The following is a 26473-nucleotide window of genomic DNA, read 5'->3' as shown; positions in this document are numbered from 1 at the left end:
GAATGGTTGTCAGCTTGGCAAACAATCTCAGAGACAATAGTGAGGTCCTCTTTGAGGAAATGCTGCATTACCAGCAGCGCATGATGACACAGAACACAATATTGTATATAAGAACATGGAGTATAAAAGTGATTCAGGGGGCTTCCCTGGTGGCGCAGTGGTTGAGAATCTGCCTGCCAATGCAGGGGACACGGGTTCGAGCCCTGGTCTGGGAAGATCCCACATGCCGCGGAGCATCTGGGCCCGTGAGCCATGGACACTGAGCTTGCGCGTCTGGAGCCTGTGCTCTGCAACAAGAGAAGGCCGTGACAGTGAGAGGCCCGCGCACTGTGATGAAGAGTGGCCCCTGCTCACCGCAACTAGAGATAGCCCTCGCACAGAAACGAAGACCCAACACAGCCAAAAATAAATAAATAAATAAATAAATAAAATAAAAAAATAAAAATAGATAAGCAACAAGGACCTACTGTACAGCACAGGGAACTCTACTCAATATTTAAAAAAAAAAAAAAGTGATTCAAAAGAAATGCACTCTAAATGAAAATAAGTTTTAGGAACACTGAATGCCAGATGTAGGTATGGGAGGGAGGCACAGAACAGAAAAGGTAGCTGACATTGCAAATATGTCATTGCTATGTATCAACCAAATAGTGAAAGAGCTCCTGATTTCCAGCCAAGTGTTTTCTACAGAACACTAAAGAAAGATTTCCTGATTTGGATAACCCAACACAAAAGGCACTTAAACAAACAGAAAAATGGATAGCATGGCTTTTGTCTTTCAAAATGGGGTAGGGGGTTAAATTACATTTTATTCCTTAAGGACAGAAAAGGACTGGGGACCTAGCACTGTGTCTGTGGCTCTGATGATTCTGTGCCATATACTGGAATTATGTATATGTGACTATGAACTATTCCAAAATGATAACAAGATTAGCACTTAATTCTACCCTACTTCTCCTTTCTCTCCTACTTTTCAGAAAGCTTCATTTTCTATAATCAAATGTCATCTTTTTATTAAAAATATGATGTGTTTTTGTTTTATCCTCTTCTGTTCTTTTCTTCACTACTGATACTTTTTACTGATACTTCCACTTTCCTTGCTACTTAATGTAATCATGTTTTTTTGTTCTTATTCACTCACTGTCATTCTAGGACTAGTGTCTCTAACTGGCAGTGACCTGAACACAGTGTACAAGCAATCCTGTTAATCAAATGATCCTAGACTTCTATTTTGAAAATGTACAGTGACAAAGGGAATGATTTGCCACAAATGAACTCTTCGTATCTGAGTAAAGTCAAGGCAAGAATTTTTCTAGAATCAAGGTAATAAGAAAATGTTCCTTCCTCTAGTGATTGGATATAACAGATTCTACCCATGATTGGCCATTTAAAAACAAAACAAACAAACAAACAAAAACCTGGAATAATGGTCTTTAACTCAGTACCCTCTGAAATGGCCTTGAACTGAATGCTTTAGCAACTCTTAGATCACTGCAATCATCAACTTTGACCACAAGAGGGCAATTAAAATCACAAGAGATTATCACGCATGTTTTTAAAGTGGATGACTTGGGGAAAGAAAAGGAATGAAGGACAAGGTACTGTGATAGGAGAAAATGAATTTTGAATTTTTAAAAAAACCCTAAATTTATACATGTGCAAAAACCAAATAAGACCATTCTGTCAATCCTCAACTTCTGTGTATACAAATTGATACCTGAAAACTTTAATACAGTCTAAAACAAAATGTCGATCTTATAACCAATTCAAAATTTCTGCCTATGTTCCTCTCAGTTCTTAATATTTATTTATTTATTAATTTTGGCTGCACCGGGTCTTAGTTGTGAGACCCGGTTGTGCAGGATCTTCGTTGCAGCATGTTTAGTTGTGGCATGCAGGATTCTTAGTTGCAGCATGCATGTGGGATCTTGTTGCCCTACCAGGGATGGAACCCGGGCCCCCTGCATTGGGAGTGTGGAGTCTTACCCACTGGACCATGAGGGAAGTCCCCCGTCTCAGGTCTGATTCTTGTTTCCACAGACCAACAGTGGGGAAGTGAGGCATCCCTCTAGCCTCAGGAGATGGGGATTGGAAGAAAGAGGCAAAGTCTCTCTTTCTGGTACTCTGTTATCTGGCTTCGCTTTGTGTGAAGGATATCTGTGATGGTCGTTTGATGTGTCATCTCAGCCAGGCAACAGTCCCTAGTCATTCAATCAAACACTAGTCTAAATGTTGCTGTGAAGGTATTTTTTAGATGTAAGTAAAGTCTATAACAAGTTGACTGTAAACAAGGGAGATTATCATAATCTGGGTGGGATGGGTTCAATCCGTTGAAAGGCCTTAAGAGCAGAGGTGAAGCTTCCCTGACAAAGAAGAAATTCCACCTGTGGACAGCAGTGCCAGCCCCTGCTGGAGAGCTCTAGTCTGCCCTTCCTGACAGCCTGCCCTTTGAGCTTTGGACTTGCCTAGTTGGCTCCACAGTGGCATGAACCAATTCCATGCAATAAATTTTTAAAAATATATCCCCTACTGGTTCTGCTTCTCTTGTTGAACCCAGACTGATACGATACCCAGATACTAGTTATCTCTTGTGGGGCACTTCTGTGCGTTTTAGGAGATCCCACCCAGATAAATACACCCTTGAGGAATTTCTGCACTGCACCATTTCCTGATACAGGTGATATGCTCTCTGGAAGGCCTCTTAACTTTACCTTAACTCTCAACTTACGGTGAAACATTCCACAGGACCTCTTTCTTCTGGGGTCCCCTTGAGAATAAAGCCCTTTGTAGACAACTCAAACCCCATTACCTTCTTGTGCTTCCTCCTATACCCACTGAACAAATGGTGAAATTGTGATGTGCATCCACTGCATCTACCCCTCCTTACCCTGACATTAGGGGCAATTTCAGCTAGCTTCCCACCACCAGACCTCTCCAAGCAACATTCAGACAGAAGTTTCTCTGCCGTCCACAACAGGGTACTTAGGTCAAATTCTTCCAAGCACTCTTGTTCTCCAGTCAGCCCCGGATCTACAAGTTTCCATAGCTGAGCAACACAGACTGGGGAGTAAGACTGTGTCCACCTGCAGCAAACAGGGGCCCTCCAGTTCCTCCCCCACTTGGCCTGGGCAGAAGGAGGGGAAACAGGCCAGCAATCTCATCATCTACAAATTCCTTCAAAGAATTTGCCTCTGTAATTAGTCTTGAACTTTTCATTATGTGGGCTGTTGGTAACTGTCCCCAGATGAGTTTGGAAAGTCCTATGGGGTGTGTCTAAAGACTCTCTTTGGAACATAGGTTTAGATTTCAACCAAAATTTTGAGACCACAGAAAAGAAGTCTCTCTCATCACGGGGGAAGTTTTTGCACTCTCACAAAAATTGATTATTCATAGGTGAGCTCCTATCCAGAATTTTATATCTTTAAAGAATATTCCCAGGCTGCTCTAGTCTCTCAACAACATTTTCCACTAGTAGCTCGGTTCTGAGTCTAGGGATATTTGATGAGTCCCCGAGTCTGTCAGTGAATGCTATACACTACAGACTCTTAAAGTCTCCTGGATGAGCCTTCATAAATGTAATCACTGTGCTCATTTCAGTGTTTCACTAGCAAATGCACCAATTTTCTATCCTTTTTGACACAACAATGCTAATTCCAGTTAGTTCCTGGTGCTTCTGTAATTATGCTCTTCACTAGAGGTCAGTTGTCTTATACTTTCCCTTAACTAATTTAATCTTAGAACAGAGAATGAAGGATTTCAAATGATATAAAGAGAAAAATTACAAACTAGGACAAAATATTTTCAGCCTGTATCACACATAGATGGCTCATTTATTTAGTATATAAAAAACTTTTTCCTCACTAATTATTTAGGAAAAGATCTATCACCCAATTTCTTTATAAAAAAGGATAAAGGCTATAAACTGTCAGTTCACAGAAAAGGAAATACAAATGGCTAATAAGCATATGAAAAGATGCTCACTATAATTCTTAATAAGAGGAATACAAATTAAAACCACACTAAGTGGGACTTCCCTGGTGGCCCAGTGGTTAAGAATCTGCCTGCCAGCACAGGGGACATGGGTTTGATCCCTGGTCCAGGAAGATTCCACATGCCGGGGAGCAACTAAGCCCATGTGCCACAACTACTGAGCCTGCACTCTTAGCCCACAAGCCACAACAACTGAAGCCTGCACAGCTAGAGCCTTGCTCCGCAACAAGAGGAGCCACCGCAATGAGAAATGAGAAGCCCTCACGCAGCAACAAAGACCCTACACAGCCAAAAATTAATTAATTTTTAAAAACACAATGAGAAACCGTTTTTCATCTCTTTAATTATTAGCAAATATCAAAACATTTCATGAAAAACTGCATTGGTGAAGATGTAGAGGAAAATGAAACTATCATTGCTGGTGGGAGTGTAAATCTGCAGATTTATGTAGAGCAATTTGGCCTGTCTACAAACACTCAAAAAGCACAAAACTACATCTGTAGAAATATAGTCATTGTAGCATTGTTTGTAAAGGCAAAAGAGAGGAAATGATCTAAACTTCCATTAATAGGAGACTAGCTAAATAAATTGCTAAATCCATAAAATAGAATTCAGAATAAGACAGTACTAATGAGTATTAACATAGAAAGAGTCAAGATATACTGTTAATTGGGGATGGGGAGTTAAGTTCAGAACAGTGTGAATACTATGCTACAACTTGTGTGTATTTGTGTGTGTGTGTATGCACACTCGTGTACATAAATGCTTATGAATAGGTAACATCTGGTAAAGAACATAAGAAGTCGACAGTATTTTTCTCCAGGGAAAGGAACTGGTAAGCTGGTAATCAGAGGTGGAACAGAGACTCTTTTTTCATGGCTATATATCCCTTGTAACTTTTGAATTTTATACTGTGAGCATGCACATCTTCAAAACATGATAAATAATAATTTGAAAGAAGTAACACATAAAGAAGAGAATCACAAACTGTGACAAGAGCTTTGAAGAAACTAAACAAGTGGATGTTGCAGAGAGTTAGGAGATAGGCTATTTTGGATAGAACAATCATACAGTATGGCTCAATGTAGTCTCAGAGAAATTAAGCATTTTGCCTAAAGTCACACAGCAATTATTAGAAAAAGGATTTGAGTAAAAGTTGGTCTTATTGACTCCAGCATCAGTGATCTTCCTACTATGTTCCCACTGCTCTCAAGAGGGGACAGGCATTTTCTAAGGAAAAATATATGGCCAAAGAACCAGTGTAACTAACAATTTTCAGGAAAGCATTTGAGCATTCTATACCTGTCACAGCCAGGAGCATTTAGATGCAAATAGTTGGTTACAAGTCATGCCAGGACCTTGCAAGTCATGAACATTACTTAAGCAAAAAATAGGAAGAACTAAGGGGAAGAAACCCGCTAGCTCTTTACTGGGGATCTACAGAGCACATTCTAGCCAATATGTGGAGAGACATCACATATATAACAGTTTGGGACATGACTGTAGCTAAGACAAGCCAAAACCTAAGAGCAGTCCCAGCATCCATGACAAAACTTGGAATGTGTGCAGTGAGGTCACTGACCCTATGTCCATGTAACCAAGGATGTGGCCCTTTTCAAGACAGGCAGGACCTGTTCTGAGGGGACAAAGAAAGAAAATGCAACTTTTGCGAATAGATTTAAAAGCGAGAGAGAAAGGAGAAGGTGCGTTAAGCAGTAATCCAAAGCACAAATGGAGCAGCACAATTACAGTCTAAGCCTCCATCCCCAGAGCAACAGAACCAAACTAGTCCTCTGCCTGGGATGAGCTCAGAGAAGCCCCAGAGAACAGCCTAACACATTGTCAAGGCCAAGCTACCTCACCAACATAAGAGCTTGACAGTGGGGTTAGAGGGTGCAGACTGGTTTCGTTTTGTCTTGATTACTACTGTTTTCTAGTTGCACAGTTAAAAGATAAAAACATTCTCATTTTAAAAGGTTTGTTCTCCAGAAGAAAAAAGAAAGCAAAAGGAGGTTATTTATTTAATCATTTTGATATTGATAGATATTTGAATTGTTTCTTTGTACATAAATCTTTGTGCATTTGTACAAACAATTTTTTAGAATCTATTGTTAGCAGTGTAACACGTCTACACGCTGACCAGGCCAAAAGCAGGAAGAGTAACGTGGTATGAGATACTATTAGTGTCTAGTCTGAGTCTGTGGGAAAGGCTCATGCCTGTCCTTGGTACTTGCCCATGCCCTTGTCCCCATCCTGATCTGGGTCCCACACAGTTTGACCATCCTCTCACTGCCCCTGTCCGTAAACCCTATCTGGTGTGCTCACTATAACCCTTGGACATCGAAAACAGATTACCCTGTATTATGATCCTTTATGCAGAATATTCCCACGCTTCTTTGACTTAACTGCAACCCTGTTTAAACTGTTTTTTTTAAAAAATCATGTCCTCTCATGATGAGTCTGCTAAATTTCCCACAGAGTTGGAAGGGGAGTACAAGTGGCAAGAAGAGGAAAGTCTGCATTTTGCTGTTGTTGTGTGATTGTTCCCTTTGCTGATTCCAGACCATTATTTCTTAATCATATAAAAATGCCTCCTTGAATAGATAGTGGCAGATGGTTGCACAACATCGTGAACATAATTAGTGCCACTGAATTGTACAGCTAAAAATAGTTAAAATGGTAAATTTTATGTTTTAAATATTTTACTACAATTTTTTATTTTTTTAATATTTTATTTATTTATTTATTTATTTTATTTGGCTGCGTCAGGTCTTAGTTGTGGCACGTGGGATCTTTCGATGCAGTGCGTGGGCTTAGTTGCCCCACGGCAGGTGGAATCTTCGTTCTGCAACCAGGGATCAAAACCCACGTCCCCTGCACTGGAAGGCGGATTCTTAATCATTGGCCCACCAGGGAAGTCCCTACTACAGTTTTTAAAAATGGCTCCTTTAAGGCACATGCCATATGCCCACCTCATACTCAACTCCTTGTCACCAGCGTTCTCAAACCTGTTCTCTCCCTCACAATAATCCAGGACTTAGGCCCAGAACTCAGTCATCCTCTCAGTTCCAAGTTAGACCTCTACTCAGAACAACAAAAAAAATGTATTCATGATTAAAATATAAAACAAAATAACAATAATAATAATTATATAAATGTATTAGAAAAAATTTTGGAAAAATGTATGTATAATCCCAGGTAGGAGATTCTGGATGGAAAACCAGAATCCACAATGAGGGAAAAATAAGAGGCTTGACTTTATTAAAACTTAAAATGCATCAATAGAAAGAAAAAGATCTCCATAATGTTTAAAAACACAAATAACAAATAGAAGGAAAATAATCGCAAGACATATGACTGACAAAAGGTTATCCCTAATATACAAAGAGTGCCTACAGATTGATAAGAAAAAGACAAAAAAAAAAGAATGATAGCATAAATGGCCAAGGGATATAAACAGGTAATTCAGAGGAAATACAAATAACAGATTAATATAAGAAGATTCCCAAAGACACTAGCAGTTAGGAAAACACAAACTAAAACAGGGATATACCATTCCTACACCACTCCCCCAGCCCACACATTCACACTAATGATAATAACGAGCCAAAATTTAAGACATTGAGAATATGTGGAGCTGAGAAGGGTGGAGGACCAGTAACTCATCCATTGCTAATGGGAGTAAAATTGCTTCAGTCTTTTTGTAATCTGGTAATATCTATAAAAATTTAAACTTGCTATACATTTTGGCCCATGATTCATGTCACCTTTATGAATCTATTGTAGAGAAACAGGATATATGTACAAAAATGTTCACAGTACTATTTATTTCTTCTTCTACACTATTACTCCCAAATCTTTTCCTATCCGTATGTTCCTTACTTTGGGGTCCCTATTCTTTAAGTTTCTTGTCTACTTCTGGCGACTTCTATTTTCTGACACATTTTTTCTCCCCTGAAACCACCCTGTAAAATCCCCACCGTTCATCATTCCTACCATTTGACTTCTCTGTTATCACAACTAGTCTGACATGGGCTGTTGCCAATAATCATGTAATAATGCAGACTGAAATCCCTGAAAATGTGTGGCCTCTTGCTTCACCTGAGTGCTTGGTGCAGACCGGCAAATGCTGTGTCTCTAAGCGGATGTCTGTCTTTTCCCTTTGTGATTATTCTAAAATGCAGCCTTCCACAGATCCCAGACTTCTCACTACCTCCCTCATTCTTAGCTTTAGGACCTTGTCTTTTATCTCACTGAGAAGATGGAATTCACCAGACAGGAACAGTCTACATTTTCTTCCCTACCCCTTACACAAACCCTGTCAACATCCTCACCCATCCTCCCCACTTCCCTGAGAAAAGGGGGCACCCTTTCCACCCACGGTCATTTCTTCCAGTTGTGCGTTGGGTCTCATATTCATCGACTGCCTCAAGGATTTGTCCTGCATGTGTTTTTAGTCTCTCCCATTCAACTGAAATTTTCACGTCAAGCTGTAAACGTGCGCTACTCTCTCCTATCGATATGTAAAAATATATTGGCCTTACATATAACCCTTTCTTTAGATAACATCGCCTTCCTTCCTGCCATCACAAAACTTCTTAAAATAGACTTCTAAACTCATTGTTTCCACTTCCTTACCTTCTACTTATTAGTCAGTTCACTGAAATTTCACATCTTTCACCAGCACACCAATGAAGGATGTGAACAATGACCTCCACACTGTCAATTTCATTGACTAGTCTCCTCTCATTATGTTACCTTACATCTCTTTACCATTTTATACTTTGAATGCTCCCTCCACCTTGAAAATCACTCCTTCCTTAGCTTTTATCACATTTCTTTCACACTCTTTCCTGTATGCCAGCACAGGAGTTTTCTCCCCTCCCCTTCATTTCCTTCCCCATCTCAGTACTAATAGTGAAATAAAGACCTTATTATCATCGAAGTTTTGCTATGAGAGAAGACCATTACTAGCAAGGAAAAGATCTGTCTTATAGATGTCCTAACGTGAAGAAGATGAAAGACCTTCTCCTAAGTAAAAACTCATCACCTTTCCAGGATACAGCTGGGAGTGAAAAGTCATCATGATCTTGAGGATCCTGTGGTTCACTTCACCTTTGCTTGATGAGGGTATAGAGAAATAGGCCCTTTAATTCATACATTGCTGGGGACTTTAAACTGGTGGTCCCATTTGAAAGTATCCATTGACCCAGTAATTCCCTCTGATATATTCATACATGTACAAAATAACATATGAACAGGATATTTATCTAAAATCTACAGGAAAAACCATAGGACCTAGAAAAGCTAAAAGAATTTTGAAAAAGAAAAATGAAATTGGGCAACTACATGACCCCATTTCAAGACTTAGTATAAAGCTACATTAGAGTAGAAGTGAAACAAATAAATAAATGGCACTGAAGAGAAAATGCAGAAATTGACCTACATGTATGTGATAATTGATTTTCAACAAAGGTATCAAGGGAATTCAATGAAAAAAGGGGTAGTTATGTTAATAAATGGTGCTAGAATAATTAGACATCTTTAAGAATAATAAAAAAAAATGACCTCAACTCATACCTTATACCATACATAAAGGTAAGATCAAAATAGATCACACACCTAAATGCAAAACCTAAAACTACACAATTTCTAGAAAAAAACATAAAGGCAATCTTTGTGACCTTGGACTAGGCAAAGAGTTCTTAGACAACACACAAAAAATACAAATTAGAATACAAACACTGATAAACTTGACTTCATAAAAATTTTCAACTTCTGTTCTTTGAAAAACACTGTTAAGATAATGAAAAGGCAAGCCACAGACTGAGAAAAAAAATATTTGCAAAGTATATATCTGATAAGAACTTGTATTCAGAATATATAAAGAACTCTGACAACTCAATAACAAGAAAACAAATAAATTGGCAAAATATTTGAAGAGATACTTTACCAAAGAAAAATGTATGAATGATAAATAAGCACATGAAAAATGTTCAACATAATTAATATTTAAGGTAATGGTAATTAAAACCACAATGAGATACTACTAAGTACCTATTAGACTAGCTAAAATTAAAAAGAGACTAGCTAAAATTAAAGACTGTAGCACAGTACCGTTCTTGGCCCAGAGAGTCAGTGCAAAACAAAACAAAAATAAGTAAATGAACAGACCTATGTTTTCAACAATTATTTTTTAAAAGCTTTGTAAATCTAATCACTAGTCCAGAAAAACATGTATTTCTTCAGTTTCACTGGCACTGCTCCAAATTCATCTAGAAAAGCTACTTAAGTAAAGGACTGAGTGTACCTGAGTGTGTGAACATTTTGTTCCTTTGCCAGAAGAAAGAGAAAGATACAAAAGGACAGTAGGAAAATCCAGTCATCAGAAAGGAGAGAACCAAAGGAAAAGGCAACTGTTCCTGGCAAGATGAAGCTGTTTTCTTTACATCGTTTCTCTTCACCTTTGAGGAGGTTCAAATGATCTGCCCACAATCTTGGACAGCATGCCCTTGCTTCAAGTCAGTCACCTGGCCTCATGGGGAGAAAACTCACTTCACTACTGACTCAAATGCCAGTGCTATCGCTGGCAAAATTCTGTATTCCAAATTCAAACAGTAATAGAATTTACAACATTTTGAGCTAGGATCACAAAGCTTAAATTGAGAAACCAGCCTGGTGGACGCTTGGGTAATATCCTTTGTGTTTGTAGAAGTCTGACTAGCAACTACTGTCAATTTCTGAAAGCATGTTCACCCTGGAAAAATAAATACCTGCCAAAATGCCAAAAAAAACCGACTGACTATACCAAGTATGGTTGAGAATGTGAAGGAAATGGAACTCTCATACCTGTTGGAATAGAAAACGGTACAACCATTTTGGAAAAGAGCTTGGCAGTTTCTTAAAAAGTTAAACATATATCTACCAGATGATCCAGCCATTCCACCTCTAAGTATTTTTACTCAAGAGAAAAGAAAACCTATCTCCATACAAAGATTTGTATCTAAATGTGCATAACAGCTTTATTTTTAGTAGCCAAACACTGGAAATATCCATCAACATGTGAATGGATAAATAAATGTGTCACATCCATATAATAGAACATCAGCAATAAATAGGAGTAACTATTGATACACATGACAACGTGGATAAATCTCAAAATAATTATGCTGAGTGAAAGAAGCCAGAAAAAAAAAAAGAGTACATACTTAATGACTCTGTAAAACTCTATGTACTGTAAAACTCTAGAATACAATCTAATCTCTAATGACAGAAAGTAGGTCAGGGTTTTCCTGGGGTGGGGGACAGGAAGGAAAGAGAGGGAGGAATTACAAAAAGCATGAGGATTATATAGTGATATATTCACTATCTTGATTGTGGTGACAGTTTTATGGGCATATCCATTATGTCAAAATTTAACAAATTTTACTCTTTAAATAAATTCAGTTTATTGTGTGTCAACTGTACCTCCATAAAACTGTGGGGTTTTTTTCGGGGGGTGGGCAGTAACAAAAGAAGCTGTCATAGTAAGCTAGGTGAACAACCACTGTGGCTTGGACTAGTGTTAAAAGTGGAGATGGAGAGAAGTGATGAGATTTAGAATACACTTTGGTGGTAGAGATAAGAAAATGTGTTGAGGCACTAGTAAATGGAAAGAGAAAGGTATCAGAAAGCTCCGCAGTTTGGAATCTGAACAACTGAATGGATGGTAGGGCCGTTTCCTGAGATGGGGAAGACTCGGGAATAGGGACATGTAAGAGGACATTCATCCCCTTTGTTTGTGACAGTGAGGGGACAAACTAGGTGTCTGTATTAAGGGAATGGGTACATAAAATGGAGACTGTACAACAGCTAAAAGGATGAATTACGAGTACATAGTGCAACGTGGATAGATCTCAAAAACATAATGCTGGTGGAAAAAGTAAAGCAGTGATATACAGAAAAAACATTTAATTAAATATGAAACGAAGACTAAAACTACATATTTTTTAAGGATACAAATAAGCTCAAGGAATGTATCAAACATCAAAGTATATTCCTGTGGAGGAAAGAGGAATGGAAGTGGGGATACAGGAAGAAGGAGAAGGTGAACAGAACTTGGAGGGGCATATATGAACTGATAGGGATGGTTTGATGAATTCTAATCCCTGTACCTAAGGTCCAAAAATTATTTAATAAAGTACAATAATATAGCAAAAAACCAAAATGGACAAGAGTCCAGGTTGACTAGGAAACAAGCTATTTCTAATGTAACATCCTTAAGGGGGACAAACAGTGAGGAACTAGCCCCAGCTCTGATGACAGGTGGCAAAAAGCCTTACAAGAGAACTGAACCCTAGACACAGAGGAAAGCTGTCCACATCCCATCTGTTCAGGGGAGAATTTATGTGAATGCTGTACTCCTGTGCTTCTCTTTGAGTAAGTAAATGCACTGTGCACCCGGTAGCTGCCAAGCCAAGGCCCAAATGGAATTGGAATCATGACATCCTTAACCAAGTGGGAGTCACTACCGTTATATCCATAACTAAGAGATACCCCTCGGCCCCAGAACCAAAGGTAAGAGATTATAAGGAGATAGAAATTTGTTTCCACTACTTCCTTCTATGAACATTACACAGTTGTCCCTCCGTATCCTCATGGCATGGGTTCCAGGACTAGTGCTGTACACAGTGTGTCTCTAGTGCCGAATAAAGGGTGTTGTTCCCACACATATATGTATATAGTGTTGACTATATCTAGATTCAACTGGTCCTCTGCCTTCTTAGAGCCAGCTGTTGAATGCTCACATGAGTAGGGTTAAGGGAGGATTCAGATACACCGTGTTTTTTGCTCAGTTTCCCCTAATTAACTCGTGGGCTAATAGAAACAACTAGAATAAGAATTTTTAAATTCTTATTTTTTTATTTATCCATTCAAGTATTGAATATTCACTGATACAAGCAAACACTATTTTAGGTGTTTGGGATACAAGGGTGGATAAGATACAGTCCATGTCCTAAAAATACTACAAAAGGGAAAGACAAGTAAACATCACAATCCAGTGTCATCAACAGTACAGAATTATGGTTTCCTTCATCACTCCCTCCTATATCTTTAAACAACACCTTGCCTCCTTATCTATTCCCAACCTTACTAAGGAGAAATAATAAAGTTTTTCTCATTTTTGAGGCATTTGTGCCAAAAATAATTGGGGGATCAACCTCATAAACTGCTTCTGTACATTTTCCTCTGTAAAAATGCCTGACCAGATTGACCACTGTTGTGAAATTCATGTGCAAATCGCATTCAAAACATGGGAAAGACAGTCACACATTGGTTTATTCAACCACACCTATGCGTTCTCAGAAAAACTAAATTCAGTCAAGGCCAGCTCTTTAAGGAAGTGTGAAGAGCTGAGAATCAAAGCACCACCCTGCTCTCATTCACCTTCCACAACTTATTTTCTCACCATTAGCATCATTCTTTAGAATAAAGCTTTACCTGCAAAGGACCACTGTTAGGATAAAAATATATTATCAGCGAGGAGTAGCATGTCAACCCACTGGCACACATAAAAACCCTCTAGTACATTGGCAATAGTACATATTTGCACAGATTTCATCAGCCGAGCTCAGATATAGCGTAGAAAAAGTACATTTTTGACAGAGATGATGGGGTTGAAGGAGGCAATCTTAGTCACTAGAGTGCGAAATACTAAAAGCACACCTCATCTATTTCACAAATTTGCCTACATCCAGTCTTTAAGTGGTTAATATCTAAATACTCTCAGAAAGTCCAGCAAGAAACCATCAATCCCAGGGAGGCAGGATTAATCTCACATCTAATGTATAGCCTAGAAGGGTAGCACTCACTAAATATGTACCCATGACTAACCTGACACCCAGAGACCAGCTCCCTCTTTTTAGGGAGCCACATGACAGACTGACCATTTATCAATGTTTGACCTTCTTACAGACCCACGGTAAAGCAACTTCACAGCTAGAGGCTTGGAGACCACTTTTGCTCCCGTGGTCTCCCAGAGCTATTTTTGTTAGTAGATAGCTGTCTAATTGTTGTTCTTTGTGGGATCAGAGGCTGGAGTCTCCTACTCTGCCATCATTGATGTCACTCCTCTGAATCTGTACTGATTTATAAATAAATGACTGAATAAATAAATGGGGGAGAAGTTAAAATTTTCCTTACACAGATTCCAGACAATATATGGAGATACTCCTGCCTCATGTTTGCAATTTAATCCTCCTCCCCTTGAGTGTTGGCAATACTTAGCAACTCACTTCTAAAGAATAATGTATTGATGGGGAAAACAGTAATTTTACAGTGGAGAAACCTGGCAAACACAACCTCACCCATGAACAGGGTTAAGTGTGTGAACAACCAGTGATAAGTCTTGTTGATATCATGCACCCCCAACACGATGCAATGAGAAAGGCACCTAATCACTAAAGTATATTTCACCAAAACCCATAACCTCAGTCTAAACATGAAAAATAATCAGATAACTCCAAGTTGAGATCTGTAAATATCTGACCAGTACCTTCAAATTCATCAAGGTCATAAAAAGTAAGAAAATACTGAGGAACTATTACAGACCAGAGAAGACCAAGAAAATTTGAAAACTAAATGCACGGTGGTATCCTGGGTTACATCCTGGAACAGGAAAAAGAAAATTAATGGAAAACTGGTGAAATTCAAGAAAACCTGGAGTTATTTAATAATAATGTAGCAGTGTTTATTTCTCGGCTTTGACAAATGTACCGTGATTATATAAGATGTTGACATTAGGGACTTCCCTGGTGGCACAGTGGTTAAGAATCCGCCTGCCAGTGCAGGGGACACGGGTTCGAGCCCTGGTCCGGGACGATCCCACATGCCGCGGAGCAGCTAAGCCCATGTGCCACAACTACTGAGCCTGTGCTCTAGAGCCCGTGAGCCACAACTACTGAGCCCACGTGCCACAACTACTGAAGGCTACACGCCTAGAGCCTGTGCTCTGCAACAAGAGAAGCCACTGCAATGAGAAGCCCACGCACTGCAACAAAGAGTAGCCCCCTCTCACTGCAACTAGAGGAAGCCCATGCACAACAACTAAGACCCACCGCATCCAAAAAATTAAATAAATTTTAAAAAATAAATAAGATGTTGACATTAGGGGGAGTGGGGTGAAGGGTATAAAGGAATGCCTTGTACTATCTTTGAACTTTGAAGAGTCTCAGCAGAGAAGTAGAAACTATAAAAAAGAACAAAGTGAATATTCTAAAACAGAAAATAAATCCATAATTTTTAATTTAAAAAAATTTTTAAAGAATGTGACTAACAGCAAATTGGAAAGAACAGAAGAAGAAGTCAGAGAATGTGAAGATATATTGCTGGGAATTATTTAATATGAAGAAGAGAAGAAAAAGTGAACAGAGCTTCAGTGACCTGTAGGACAATATGAAGTAGTATAATATAAGTGCTACATTTATGAAGTCCCAGAAATACAGGAGAAATATAATACAGCAGCAAAAGAATTTGAAGAATTAATGGTCAAATAATTCCCAAATTTAGTGTAAAACTTGCAGCTATGAGAAAATGAACCCCAATCAGGATAAATATAAGGAATATCACACCTAAAGAACATCATGGCAAAACTACTGAAAACCAAAGATAAAGAGAAAATACTGCAAGCAGCCAAAGAAAAATAACACATTAACAGAGGGGAACAATGACATGAATGATAGCTGAATTCTCATCAGAAACCTAAAAGGAGAAAGACAATGGAATGCCATTTTTAGAAAGGTAAAAGAATAACACTGTTGGTGCAGCCACCATAGGAAACAGTATGGAGGTTCCTCAAAGAATTAAAAATACAACTACCGGGCTTCCCTGGTGGCTCAGTGGTTAAGAGTCTGCCTGTTAATGCAGGGGACACGGGATCGAGCCCTGGTCCGGGAAGATCCCACATGCCACAGAACAACTAAGCTCGGGTGTCACAACTACTGAGCCTGCACTCTAGAACCCAGGAGCTGCAACTACTGAAGCCTGCGCACCTAGAGCCCATGCTCCACAACAACAGAAGCCACCGCAATGAGAAGCCCGTGCACCACAACAAAGAGTAGCCCCCGCTCGCTGCAACTAGAGAAAGCCCATGCACGGCAACAAAGACCCAACGCAGTCAAAAATTAATTAGTTAATTAATTTTTAAAAATAGAGAAGACTTTAAAATAAATGAATAAATAAATAAAAATATAACTACCATACTATCCAGCAATTCCACTTCTGGGCATGTATCTGAAGGAAATAAAGTCACAATCTCAAAGAGGTATCTGTGCCTCCATGTTTATTGCAGCATTATTTACAATAGCCAAGACATGGAAATAGCCTAAGTGTCCATTGATTAATGAATGGATACAGTAAATGTGAGACAGATAAATATATATATATATTTCAGCCATAAAAGAGAAGCAAATTCTGCCATTTGTGACAACACTGGTAGACCCTGAACTCATAGAAACAGAAAGTAGAACGGTGGTTGCCGGGGACCAGGGCACGGAGGAAATGGAAAGACGCTGGTCAAACGGTACAAACTTCCAGTTATAAGATGAATAAATTCTAGAAATTTAATGTACAGCATAGTGGCTATACCTAACAATACTGTATTGTATACTTGAAATTTGCTGAGAGTAAATCTTAAATGTTATCACTACAAAAAAAAAGGTAAGTATGTGAGCTGATGGCTGTGGTAACTAACCTTACTGTAGTAATCATTTCACAATATATACATGTATCAAATAATCAGGTTGTACACCTTAAATTTACACAATGTTATACGCCAACTGTATCTCAATAAAGCTGGAGTAGGGGTCAGGAGGAGAATAATACTCCCAGTCCAGAATTCTACATCCAGTAAAAACATCCAGCAAAATGAAGAGGAAAAAAAAAAACATTTTCATAGTAAAGAAAACAGATAATTTGTCATGAGCAGTCCGGCACTACTAGAAATACTAAAGAAATTTCTTCATACTGAAAATGTCACAAGATGAAAATTTAAATCTACAAGACTGAAGACAAGAAGAATGGTAAATATTTACATACATATAAAAGATGGCGGTTTGTTTCCTCCCCTTAATTTCTTTAAAAGAAAGAAAAAAAAAGCAAAATAGATAAGATAAATTATACACAAATAGCAAAGGGAAAGACCTAAAGCCTACCATATCAATAATTGAATTCATCATAAATAGACTAAACAGAGAATTCCCTGGCAGTCCAGTGGTTAGAACTCAGCGCTCTCACTGCCGGGGCGCCAGGTTTGATCCCTGGTCAGGGAACAAGGATCCTGCAAGCCGCAGGGCCCAGCCAAAAAATAATAATAATAAAAGTAAATAAATAAACAAAGTGCATAGTGGGACTTCCCTGGTGGTCCAATGGTTAAGACTCCACACTCCCAATGCAGGGGGCCCACGTTCAATCCCTAGTCAGGGAACTAGACCCCGTGTGCCACAACTAAAGATTCCGCATGCCGCAACTAAAAGATTCTGCATGCCACAACTAAAAGATTCCACATGCTGCAACAAAGATCCCACATGCTGCAACAAAGATCCTGCAGGCAGCAACGAAGATCCCACGTGCCACAACTAAGACCCAGTGCAACCAAATAAATAAGTAAATAAATAAATATTAAAACAAACAAAGTGCATAGTGAACTACTCTTTTAAATAAATGAATAAATAGACTAAATGCATCAAATAAATGACAATGAGACTGTAACACTGAATGAAATAGCAAGAACCAACTATATGTTCTATATAACACACACAGTTTAAATATAATGACACAAAGAGGTTTACGGAATATATTGGAAAAGATATACCATGCAACAGTAAACAAGAAACCTGGAGTGATATATTAGTTTCTTATTGTTGCTGTAATAAATTACCACAAATACTGCGGCTTAAAATGATGTATATTTATTCTCTCACAGTTCTGTGTGTCAGAAGTGTAAAATGAATCCATTTCCTTGATTTTTCCTGCTTCTAGAGGCTGCCCAAATTCCTTAGCTTATGGCCCTTTTCTCCATCTTCAAAGGGCATTATCCCAATCTCTGTTTCCACTGCCTCATCTCCTTTTTCTGATTTTAACACTACTACCTCCCTCTTATAAGTATCACTGTGATTACACTGGACCCATCTGGATAATCCAACATAATCTCTCTTGCAAGATTATTAATTTAATATCTACAAAGTTTCTTTTGCCATATAGGGTAACATATTCACAGATTGTAGGGATTAAGACGTGGACATCTTTTGGGGGATGGGAGAGGGGGACATTATTCAGCCTACCACAATTGTTTATATTACAAGACAAAACTGACAGGTATGAAGAAGTACATTTCATAATTATATGAATCACAGCATTAAGCATACACAACTATAAATGAGCATGCATGCACCTAATAATACTGAATAAAACTTCCAAACATAGGAAGCAAAACTGACTGAATTAAACGGAGAAATAAATCCATAATCACATTTGTAGATATAAACATCCCTTTCTCAGTAACTGATAAAATAATTAGACAAAAAAATATCAGTTAAAAATATAAAAGATCTAAACAATACTATCAACCACCTTGACCTAATTGAAATTTACCCAACAAAATAATATCAAACAACTACAAAATACCCATGACTTTCAAGTGTAAATGGAATGTTCATCAAGTAAATTATATATTGAGTAATAATGTCTTGATAAATTTCAATATATTGAAATACTACAGATATGTTCTATGACCACAGTGGAATCAATTACAAAAAGTCTAGAAAATTCTTAAATATTTAGAAATTAAAACATCCCTAAGTATTCGGAAATTATAATCTTCAGGGATGTACATATCAAAGCTACAATGATATATCACCTCACATGTGTTAGAAGGGCCAATATCAAAAAGACAAGAAATGAGAAGCGTTGGAGAGAATGTGGAGAAAAGGAACTCTTGTGCACTGTCGGTGGGAACAAAAATTGGAGCAACCTCTATGGAAAACAGTATGGAGGCACCTCAAAAATTAAAAATTGAACTACCATGTGATCCAGCAATTCCACTTCTAGACATTTATCCGAAAAAGACAAAATCACTATCTTGAAAAAAATATCTATACCCCCCTGTTCATTGCAGCTTTATTCATAATAGCCAACACATGGAAACAACCTAAGTGTCCACTGATATATGAATGGATAAAGAAAATGTGATTTTATATATATAATGGAATATCATTCAGCCATTAAAAAAGGAAACCTGCCATTTGTGACAACATGGATGAAACGAGAGCATTATGCTAAGTAAAACAAGTCAGACAAAGAAAGACAAATACTGTATGATCTCACTTACATGTGGTATCTAAAGAAAAAAGAAACGCGAACTCATAGGTATAGAGAACAGGTTGGTGATTGCCAGAGGTGGGGAGTAGAGATGGGGGAAATGAGTGAAGGTAGTCAAAAGGTACAGTCTACCAGTTACAAGGAAGTCCTGCAGATGTAATATACAGCATGGTGACTATAGTTAACAATATTGTATTATATACTTACAAGTTGTTAAGAGAGTAAATTGTAAAAGTTCTCATTACAAGAAAAAAAATTGTAACTGTGTGGTAATGAATGTTAAGTAAACTTATTGTGGTGATCATTTCAAATTGTATATATGTATCAAATTATATACTGTGCACCCAAACCTAATACAATTGGTATATGTCAATTATATCTCAAAAAATAAATATAAAAAATTAAAATGTTAGAGAGAAGTGTTAAAAATCCACTATTTTTAACCTGAGACTTTTCCATTGATATAATAATAAAAATAATTTAAAAGGGGGAAAAAACCAAAGAAAATTAAGTTCTCTTAGAAGAATTAAGATGACTTTTTGTACATCTAAAAAAAATACACACATTTCTAAATAATACATGGGTAAAAATTAGAAAATATATCAAACTAAATTATTATAAAAACACAACAGAAAAATTTGTAGAACACAGCTAAAACAGAGGCTTGGAGGGAATGTTATAGCTTTAAATGAATACAAAAGTAGAAAGATTTTAAATAAACAATCAAGTTTAAGAAGATAGAAAAAGAAGAGCAAATTAAAACCAAAGTAAGCAGATCAGAATTTTAAAATCTGAAATCAATAAAATTTTTAAAAACCAAGCAATAGAAAAATTAACAAAGCCAAAATTTGGTTCTTTGATAAGATTACTGATTGATAAACTTTTAACAAGACTGATCGAGAAACAGAGAGGGCTCAAATTATGAATATCAAGACTAAAGAGAGTATAACTCTATAGATTTTAAAGACATTAAAAGGATAATAAAGGAATATTATGTCTATATACCAATAAATTTAACAATGTAGATAAAATGGAAAAATTCCTTGGAAAACACAATTTACCAAACTGACACAAGAAGAAATTTTTGAATAACTCTCTTTTCATTCAAAAAATTGAATTTGTTAGTACACACCTTCCCATTAAGAAAGCTTCTGGGGCTTCCCTGGTGGCACAGTGGTTGAGAGTCCGCCTGCCGATGCTGGGGCCACGGGTTCGTGCCCCGGTCCAGGAAGATCCCACATGCCGCGGAGCGGCTGGGACCGTGGGCCATGGGCCTGCGCGTCTGGAGCCTGTGCTCCGCAATGGGAGAGGCCACAGCAGAGAGAGGCCCGCGTACCGCAAAAAAAAAAAAAAAAAAAAAAAAAGCTTCTGTTTACCAAGGGGGAAGGGGGGGTATAAATTGGGATATTGAGATTGACATATACACACTACTATATATAAAATAGATAACTAAAAAGAACCTACTGTATAGCACAGGGAACTCTATTCAATACTCTGTAATGACCTATATGGGAACAGAATCTAAAAAAAAGAGTGGATATATGTATAACTGACCCACTCTGCTGTACAACAAAAACTAACAGTGTAAATCAACTCTACTCCAATAAAAAAAATTAATTAAAAAATAATATAAAAATTTAATTTTAAAAAAAGAAAGCTTCTGTTTTGTAGTCACTTTGCTGTACAGCAGAGACTGGCACAACATTGTAAATCAACTATACTTCAATTAAAACAAAAAGAAAGAAAAAGAAAGCTTCATGTTCAGATGACTTCAAACAGCATATTACATCAAACTTTAAGGAATAAATAACACAATCCCTTCAGAAAACAGAAAATGAAAGTATACCCTCCAACTTATTTTAGGAGGCCATGATGACCCTGAGAAAAAATTACAAGTATGTAAATTACAGACCCCAACCCTCATAAATATAGACATCAAAATCTTTAAAAAAAAAAAAAAAAACTATCAGCAAATCAAATCCAGAAGAACATAAAAGAGGTAATTCATCATGACAAAGTGTGGTTTATTCCAAGAACAAAGCAAGAATGTCTATTTTTACCATTTCTATTCAACACTGTAGAGAAAGAACTAGACAAGAATAATAAATAAAAGATCAAAAGATAGTAGAATTTACCAGTGAAGCCATCTGGGCCTAAAGTTTTCTTTATGGGAAGCTTTTAACTATAAATTCAATTTCTTTAATGGATAGTGAGATATTCAAGTTATGTATTTTTTCTTGAGTTAACCTCAGTAGTTTGTGTCTTTCAATAAATCTGTTCTTTTCATCTAAGTCAGGGGTGAGCAAACACTTTCTGTAAAAGGCCACACAGTAAATATCTCAGGCTTTCCTGGCAATATGGTCTTCTCACAACTACTCAACTCAGCCATTATAGTACAAAAGCAGACACAGATAAATATAAACAAGTATGTGTGTCTGTGTTCCAGTAAAACTTTATTCACAAAAGAGGTGGCAAGTGAATTAATGTCAATTAGTCAGGTTAGTTGATGGTGTTGTTCAAGTCCTCTATATCACTGCAGATTTTCTGACTATGTTAATTATGAGAAGAGGATATTGAAATCTCCAACTATAATTGTCAATTTGTCTTTTTCTCTCAAATTCTCTCAGATTTTGCTTCACGTATTTTAAAGCTGTTATTAGCTACAAACACGTGTCCTCTTGATGATCTAATTCTTTTATCCTTATGAAATGTCCCTCTTTATCCATGGTAATATTCCTTACTCTAAAATCTACTTTGTCTAATTAATATAGGCATTCTAGCTTTTTTTGGATTAGTGTTTGCATGGTATAATTATTTCCATCCTTTTATTTTGTGTTTGTTTATTTTCCCAGAGAGCATATACTTCGGTCTTACTTTTTTCTTTTATCTAATCTGATAATCTCTGCCTTTTAATTGGAGTATTTAGGCCATTTTAGATCATGTGATTATCATTATAGGTAGCCTTATATCTACTATCTTGCTATTTATGTGTTTGATTTATTCTTTGTTCATTTTTTCCCTATTTTCCTGATCTTTTTTATAAAATTGAATGTCTTTTATGATTCCATTTTATCTCCCTTATTGGTATATCAGTTATACCTTTCTCTTTCCTTGTTTCCTCTTTTCCTTCTTCCTTCATTCCTTCTTTCCTTTTTTAATTTTTTTGGCTGCTCCACGTGGCTTGCGGGATCTCAGTTCCCTGACCAGGGACTGAACTTGGGCCATGGCAGTGAAAGCCCAGAATCCTAACCACTAGGTCACCAGGGAACTCCCTTTTCTTTTTTTTCTTTTTTCTTTTTCTTTTTTAGGATGCTCTAGAGTCTCCATTATATCTTTAAGCACATTCTTCCTCCAAATAATATTATACCACTTCATGTATATCAAATGCACCTTACAATAGTATATTTTCTCTCCCTCTCCCTGGCCATTGTCAAACATTTTACTTCTACCTATGTTATAAATTCCACAATAGATTGTTAATATTTTTCTTTTAATCAGGCATTAATCTTTTAAAGGTATCTTTTAAAATTAGAACAAAAGTGTTTTATAGTTATACTCATATTTATCATTGCTAAACTTCTTCATTTCCTTACATAATTCTAAATTCCCATGTGGTATAATTTTCCTTCTGGAAGAAGAACTTCCTTTAATATGTATTTTAGTGGTCTGTTTGCAATGAATTCCTCATCTTTTGTTCATCTGAAAAAAATTTTAATTTGCCTGCATTTTTATTTTTAATTTATTTATTTTTATTTTTGGCTGCATTGGGTCTTCATTGCTGCACGTGGGCTTTCTCTAGTTGCAGTGAGCAGGGGCTACTCTTCATTGCAGTGCATGGGCTTCTCACTATGGTGGCTTCTCTTGTTACAGAGCATTGGCTCTAGGCACGCAGGCTTCAGTAGTTGTGGCACACGGGCTCAGTAGTTGTGGCTCACGGGCTCTAGAGCACAGGCTCAGTAGTTGTGGAGCACAGGCCTAGTTGCTCCGCGGCATGTGGGATCTTCCCGGACCAAGGCTTGAACCTGTGTCCCCTGCATTGGCAGGCAGATTCTTAACCACTGTGCCATCAGCGAAGCCCCTGCCTTCATTTTTTTAAAGGTATTTTTGTATGTTGACAGGGTTCTCCTCCCCCACAAAAGTACTTACAGGTGTCTAATTTTGTCTGACTTGCATAGTTTCTGATGTGAACTATGCCACTGTGTTTTTTCCCCTCTGGCTGCTTTTAGTATGTTCTATTTATCACTGCTTTTCAACAGCTTGATAATAATGTGTCTTCATGTTTCTTCTGCTTGATATTCATTGAATATCTCTGATTTGTAAATTTATAGTTTTCAGCAAATTCTGAAAAATTTTGGCCAATATATTTTCTGTCCTCTTTCTGAAGCTTTAATTTTAAATATATTTGATTGCTTGATATTGTACCATAAGTAACTGAAGTTCTGGGTTTTGGGGGGTTTTTTTGGAGGGGGAGGGTCTTTTTTCCTCATGTGTTTATTTTGGATATTTTCTAATGATATGTCTTCAAGTTAATTAACTTTCCTGGGACTTCCCTGGTGGTCCAGTGGTTAAGAATCTGCCTTTCAATGCAGGGGACACGGGTTCAATCCCTCATCGGGGAACTAAGACCCCACATGTCACGGGGCAACTAAGCCCATGTGCCAAAACTTGAGAGCCCGCACGCTGCAACTACAGAGTCCACGCACTCTGGAGCCCACTCGCCACAACTAAAGAGAAGCCCGTGTGCCGCAACGAAAGATTCCGTAAGACCCAGAGAAGATCCTGCATGCCGCAACTAAGACCCGATGCAGCAAAAATAAATAAATAATTTTTTAAAAAAATTTAACCTTTCCTTCTGTAGTTTCTAGTCTACTGTTGATTCCATTCAGTATATTTTCATTGCATCATTTCAGATATTGTATTTCTCATCTGTGGAAGCATAATTTGGTTTGTTTTTAAAATATCTTGCCTTTTTCTCTTTATAATGTTCAATGTTCGTCTTATCTACTGAACATATGAAGTGTATTTATAATAGCTATTCTAACATCCTTTCTGCAAATTCTTTCATCTTTGTCATTTCTGGTTCAGTTTCTAATGACTGATTTTTCTCCTGGTTATGGGTTGTATTTGCCTCCTTTGCATGCCTGATAATCTTTTGCTGGATTCCAGACACTGTGAATTTTATGCTGTTGGTGCCAAATTGTCTTGAGCTCTTTTCAAAATTGTTGGCTTTTGTTATTGGACACAGTTACTTGGTACCAGTTTGATCCTTTTGAGGCTTGCTTTTTGACAAGAATTAGTAAGCAGAGGCAACTGTAAGCAGGGATAAGCAGGGGCTCACCTTATTTTCCTTCTCTCAGGAATCACTGTCCTGTACTGCCTGTTGTCCAGTATCTGAAAACCGCTGTTTCATATATTTTCGTTTTCCAGTTGTTTCAGATGAGAAAATAAATCCAGTCCCAGTTACACCATGATGGCCAGAAGTTCAAAAGAAAGAAGCAACTGCCAAAATAAGTAAATTTAGCAAGGTTACAGGATATAGGTCAAAATACAAAACTCAACTGTATTTTTATACACTACTAGCAAACATTCGTAAAAAAAAACTTTCACAATATTTTCAGTTATAAAAGCATCAAAATGTGAGTACTTGGGAATAAATGTAACAAATGACATGTAAGACCTCTACACTGAAAACAATAAAACATAGCTGAAAGAAATTAGATAAGACCTAAATAAATAGAGAGTGTATCCTATCCATGGACTGTAAAATTCAACATTGTTAAAATGTCAATTTTCCTCAAATTTACCTTTAGATTCACATTAATCCCAATTATAATTCCAGCAAGATTTTTTAAACAGAAATTGACAGGTTGATTCTAAACATATTTATGGAAATGCCAAAACAATCTTGAAAAAACAGGAAGATTTACACTAACTTACTTCAAGACTTATAAAGCTAGAAGAATCAAGACAGTGTGTTGTTGGCATAATAATGAACAAAGAGATCAATGGAACAAATTAAGTCCAGAAACAGAATCACATGTATATAGTTAACTGATTTTCAACAAAGTTCCAAAGCAACTTAAGGGAGAAAGAAAAGTGAATAAACATTACTGGAAGACCTATACATCCATGTGGGAAAAAAGCTGACCTCGACCCTACCTCAACAATACAAAAAAATTAATTCAAAATTGATCACAGGGACTTCCCTGGTGGCGCAGAGGTTAAGACTCTGTGCTCCCAATGCAGGGGGCCCAGGTTTGATCCCTGGTCAGGGAACTAGATCCCACATTCATGCTGCAACTAACAGTTCGCATGCCACAACTAAGGAGCCCGCGAGCCACAACTAAGGAGCCCAGCTGCTACGACTAAGACCCAGCGCAACCAAATAAATAAACATAATAAATATTTTTAAAAAACTTTAAAAAACTGATTACAGATACAAACATAAAAGCTAAAACTATAAAGCTTCTTGGAAGAAAACACAGATACAACCTAAATACCCATCAAGAGAATAGATCAACAAGTTGTGAAATATTCATACAATATAGTACTATCTAGCCAAAAAAAGAGAAAAACCCTGCTACTGATATATGTAACAACAGAACCTCACAGACATTTTATTGAGTGAAAGAAACCAAACATAGTATATGATTCATTTTTTTCTAATGATTCAATTTTATATGAAATTCTGGAAAATACAAAATTAATCTATGGTAAAAATTTCAGAGCAATAGTTGCCTCTAGGCCTAGGAGAATGACTGGAAAAGGGCATGAGGAAATTTTCTTGGGTGATGAAAATCTGCTAAGTCTTGATTAGAGGGGGGTTACAGTTATGATGCATTTGTCAAGATTCACTGAATTCTATACTTAAAAGTTGTGGGACTTCCCTGGTGGTGCAGTGGTCAAGAATCTGCCTGCCAATGCAGGGGACACGGGTTCGAGCCCTGGTCCAGGAAGATCCCACATGCCACAGGGCAACTAAGCCTGTGCACCACAACTACTGAGCCTGTACTCTAGAGCCCACGAGCCACAAATACTGAGCCCATGTGCCACAACTACTGAGGCCTGTGTGCCTGGAGCCCGTGCTCCACAACAAGAGAAGCCACGGCAATAAGAAACTCGCGCACCG

The 26473-nt window shown here is 37.5% G+C and overlaps 1 long non-coding RNA gene across 1 annotated transcript in view; it reads right to left on the bottom strand.

Moving 5' to 3' along the window:
• LOC309829433 overlaps window positions 1–26473 on the bottom strand; it is a 37418-nt gene that overhangs the window by 7926 nt on the left and 3019 nt on the right. Inside the window, exon 3 of the long non-coding RNA XR_014297407.1 lies at window positions 24683–24843. This is a non-coding gene — a long non-coding RNA (uncharacterized lncRNA). The remainder of the gene's footprint in view (window positions 1–24682; window positions 24844–26473) is intronic.

Source organism: Grampus griseus, assembly GCF_964374135.1.
Source record: "Grampus griseus genome assembly, chromosome: 11".
NCBI lineage: Eukaryota > Metazoa > Chordata > Mammalia > Artiodactyla > Delphinidae > Grampus > Grampus griseus.
This window is presented reverse-complemented; position numbering and strand designations above follow the sequence as displayed.